This window comes from Silurus aristotelis (genome assembly GCF_946808225.1).
Source record: "Silurus aristotelis genome assembly, chromosome: 5".
Lineage (NCBI taxonomy): Eukaryota > Metazoa > Chordata > Actinopteri > Siluriformes > Siluridae > Silurus > Silurus aristotelis.
Genome location: NC_139578.1, coordinates 21467203 through 21472468, shown reverse-complemented (window position 1 = coordinate 21472468; position 5266 = coordinate 21467203).

Genomic DNA, 5266 nt, shown 5'->3' with positions numbered 1-5266 from the left:
TTGGAAACACAAGCATTCATTCCCAGTTAGAGATCTTTTGTCCTGCTCACATTATGGAGGACACACATTATTGTGGACATGTAAAAACACAGAATAGAGTTATAGAGGACTCTTTAATCATTTCCACATTTTAAAGATACTATGAGACTTCCTGACACTGCGTTTAGTTGGATTTTTCTTAGTGTGCGTTATATGAAAGTTGTTATTATGGGTCTAAAATGATAAAAAAAATAATAATAATATTTTAGTTCTGCAACAACGTTAAATTCTGCATTTTTCCAGCCTGACATGATTGAGCTTGATAAGGAACAGATGTGTTAAAACTCGCAACTGTGAATCCTTATATTTGATTTTCTGTAATGGCAGCTCAATTTATATGAATTAAAATTCTTATTTATAGTCATTCTAATATTTAAATGTTTTTTATATTGGCAGTCAATTTACATGTAAAGTAAATCATTCTAAAAATTATATCCAATTTTATATATTATATAATTCAAATGTGCTGTTATTTAATATCGAAATTGTTTTTCCAAATGTTAGTTGTTGTTTTTTTTTTGTTTTTTTTTAGAACTGTCAGTGGGTGTTCTACTGCATGAACCTCTTAAGGGTGGGACTTTGTGTTTATTGGTTTCTCTCTTTTTTCCCCCTTTTTTGCCTTATTTTCCTTACCAAGCATTTAAAAAAAAGCAGGCTAGAAAAAAAAAGTTTGTTTATAGCTGCCATACTGTAATTGATAACAAGACATTACTTGCTTTGATAACATTCAGTATTACTCAATAACAATAAATAATTATATATGCCATTCTTTAATTTATAAACTTAAAAATAACTGCAGTAAAATAATCAACATTAGGATAGCACTTAACATCAGGGAGCATCACACCACCAAAATGTTAATTCATTGCTAGCATGCCCTTATTTACATTTATGAAACTATGATGCAGACATCATCTTCATCTCATCATTATATGCAGGATTAAAGTAAATGACTGTTACACCATATACATGTTTATACATTTATTTTATTTTAGAACATTTAATACCGTTATGAAACAACAATCTTTTAAAAAGCTGAAAGTTTTGCTCACAAATGTACATTTGTGACTGGTAGGATTAAATGTGTTAATTACTACAACATGCTTTTTTTTCTAACAAGACACATGTCTCCTGACATCATGGTAATGACTTCCTGTTCTTGGATACAGCTTATGAACAACAGTTACAAAGAAGTGCAGGAAGTTTCATTTACAGAGTAGCCGTTATCACTATGTAGGGTGGAACAGTCAGAGGTTCTGGGTCTTTGTTTGTGAAATCATGTTTTATGTGGAAATGCTTATTTGAGCGGGAGATGTGACTCCTCAGTACTGAACTTGTTAAGAAACAGCTGTGGGGAAAGAACAGTTACAGGACATATTCCCTCCCGCTGTGTTATCAGGAAAGTCAGCAGAAGTCAGGAAACTTGAGCAAACACCTCCCAGTGGAGAGGCTAAAGTGAGAGAGAGAGGAAGTGGGAGAGTAAGAAACTGAACTTAGGCACAAAGTGAAAGAGAAGGAAAAACTAATAGGAAACACAGAGAGAAATAAAGACTAAGTGGGGGGGGGGGGGGGGGTCATGTTAAGATGCCAGGAAAGGTCCTGGAGCTACTTTCCAAAAAACATAAGTCTGAAAATAAAGTCTGAGACATTAAGCGGAGACATACGCTTATTACCCATGGATGTCTTTCTTCACCAGCTGTAGCTCATTGTTTGGAAGGGAAATCATTCATATTCTGCTTGTCCTAGACTCAGGGTGGTTTATGATCAGGAATGAGACATGTGGACAGAACTAAATTGAATTTATGATGCATGCTGTGTGCAAAGCAGGGAAAGCTGGCTGCACAAATGACATCATTTGGAAAGTTTATTTCATGTTAATAATCTGTGGTCTATACTGTTTCTATTTCAGGTTCTCTGAAAGTTTGCTTTACTTTCTTTTTGACATATTCCAGATCTTTGCATTTGTTCCAAGAACAGCACCAAACGTCTCTGAAACATGATGGACACCGATATGCAGGAGATTAAAGTACAAACATAGGAAGACACATGTGCCTAGCCAGCCAAACCCCCCCAAACACACACACACACACACACACACATACACACACACACACACACACACACATACGTTTGTCTGACTATTAGAGGGAAGCTAAATAAGGCTAAACCAGTCACTAAATCAAACATTTACTTTCAGAAGCCAAAAGGGAACCTTTTTGCTTGTTTGGAATTTTTTCCTGTGGCATGTTTGTTAAAAAGCAGTTTTTCTCATAAAGAGCAGCCAAATGTCTCCACAAGGTCATAACTGCCTCACAAACATATGCAACTGGGCAGAAATACAGAACAGTCAGTTCCTCCTCTCTCGCTGTATTTGGGAATATTGTTGAAACAGTAAGTCTTTAGCCACACAATGTATCTGGAAACAGAAAGCATTAAAAGTTCGGTTGCTTGGCTTTGGCTTTATCTGGTGTAGCAAAGCAACACGTACAAAATAATAGCTTGAATAATAACTCCACTCCCCACTGTTTTAAGATGTTTTAGCACTTATTTCAATGTTGGATGAATAGCATAATATTGCTGCTAACTGTTGACATGGATCACTTGAAGCTATGTTAAGTTAAATAGCTGTTTTGATTTAAAGAACTGGTCTGAATTAAGTGATGGGTATTTGTGATGTCATTTGGTGCATTGGCTTAAAAGTCTGTGATGTTCTGCCAAAAGAACATACAAGTATATTCGTTTTTCCTTCTCTATAAACAAATCAAATAAACCATGGATGGACATTTGCTTGTTCTTTCGTCTTTCAGCAGGCATTATGGCAAGAGCTTTTCTTAGAGGTTTCTTGAATTTCTTTATTTGCTTGTATTGATTGCTTTTTTTATTTCCCTCCTGTCTGTCTGTCTGTCTGTCTAGGTATGTCCTATGTTATCCCAGTCATCTCACTAAAGGTGTAATTGATGAGGTCCACAGAAATTTGTCAAGCTGACTGTCAGATAATCTAATATGTCCTACACACTTCATCAGCATTACCAAACTCTGTGATACTTTTGAACTTTCAAACTTTTGAACCTAATTTGCAGTGCTGTGAGTAACAAGCAAAGAAGGCCACTGTGTGTGTTAGCTGCTGTGAGTAGCCACAAAATTCCCCCTAGCTAATTAACAGCATAATGTTGCTTCTATATTTAATAAAAAAAAAAACATGTTACTCACAATGTTTACAGACTAAACAATTGCATTCCTCTATTTATCTTAATAGTATGCTATTATATTAGAGTCAAAGAATAATTCTAGATAAAACCATGCTAATTCTGTCCAGCAAATATACTTTTGCACAGGGTCACTACTATCGTTAAATCATATAAAAGTTTTTCATAAATGTGTTTTTATTCTTTCACCTGTTGGCATGTATAAACCTCTGGCCCTGATATGTCCATCCTCATGTAACAGATACAATACGTACCCTTCGGAAATGCAAAGGACTTTTAAAAGTTTGCGGCTTCCTAAAATGGTTTAACTTGGAACCTTGTCTGATAGGGAAACCTTCACACTTTAAAACAAGCCTAAATCAGGAGCAGATCTTTTTCAAGTTTCTTACCCAATATGGTCACTGGGTGTTGTGGTAAAGTCAGTGATTTACTACAGGAAAACAGGTCAAGTTTCTCATTTGATGAATCCCAACATCAGTGTGTATTTGTAGTAAGATTAGGACAGAGAAAAAGAAGATAAAGTTAAAGATATAAATAGATGACTTCATTTGTATCGTGTATCAAGTGCAATTATTTACTCTGTATATCTTAATCACCATGGAAGTCATGGAAACACTGATACTTTGCTGCTTTTGTACATTTTTTATTCCAGTATGAAAAACAATGTGACAGAAGCAGAAGATTTTGCCAAACAGGTTAATATTTCATGAATTCTCACTGGTCACTAACAACATAAAAATATATTTAGTGATGGAAAGCATTTGTTCAGGCTTTTTGATGGGTGTGATAAAAAGAAACCAACTATCAAGGCAATTTCAAGTTCAAAGCAATGGTGGAGAATCACCAGATCAGTGAGTAAAAATGAAAATGAAATAAAAAACTTTCTTGCTGCAGCTGTTTTATGGTCTGCAATCTTCAACCTTAAAATGAACTTTATTGTAAACTGCATAATTTTAATCCCAGTGGACCCCCGAGACCATCAGAGTTCACGAAGTGCAAATCTGTATTCTACTGCCTCCATTCTGCACAACTTGGCACTGCATGTAGATCTGAAAACACACTGTACTAACATTAATTTTTTATCAAGTCCAGCTGTTCGAACACTTTGATCTTAAGTTCACCTTCTGCCATGAAATGCTACATAAATCACCTAAAAGACAAAATATTTCAACTCCACAACATCATGTTCAGATGATGATTGTTTACATTTTGTTACTTACAAGGTACACTCCTGTGCTCAGTTCTGTTTTACACACTGCACTGTGTAATATACAGTAGGTTTACTGGTGGTGATATTTTGTGTTTTGTGTATTTGTCCTACACTGTCTTGTGTTGTCTTGCACTATTTGCACCAGGTTGCACTTAGTAGTCCTTACTAGTCAGGAATTGGAAGGAAAACACATGGCTAGTCATAGCCTAATGTAAAATGCTGAGTTAGTCAGATGGATCAATACATAGTCTATTTTATAAAAAGAGCAGGCTTAATCTATGACTGAAAACAATTTTACATGACAATATCACCATATTAGTGTCACTCACAATAATTGTAAACATTTGCTTGTGAGAACCTGAATGTTGACTGAATATTGAGTGATTAGTTAATTAATCATTAATTAAAAACAAAAATAATAACAAAATCATAATAATAACTATTATTTTTATTATTATTTTTATCATCATCATCATCATCATCATCATTATTGTACATTTACAGATAATCATGAGTAGTCACCTACTGAAAGGTTTTACCAGATTGCTTTTACAGTGGTACACCAAGTGATCTGCCAAACATTGTTTGCGTACCTGCTCTATCCATATTCCACAGCTAATAGGTCTGTGTGCCCCTGCCTGCCTCCTCAAGCTTTATAAGGACATTGCGTTTGCAGGCACTCATGCTAGTAGGCCATCTGGTTCTGCCTTAAGTTGGTGATTTCACATGCTCCACAGGGAATACACTTTACATGTTTCCAACACAACTGCAATAATAGATACTAATAGGATCATCTAGTTTATCTGGAGGA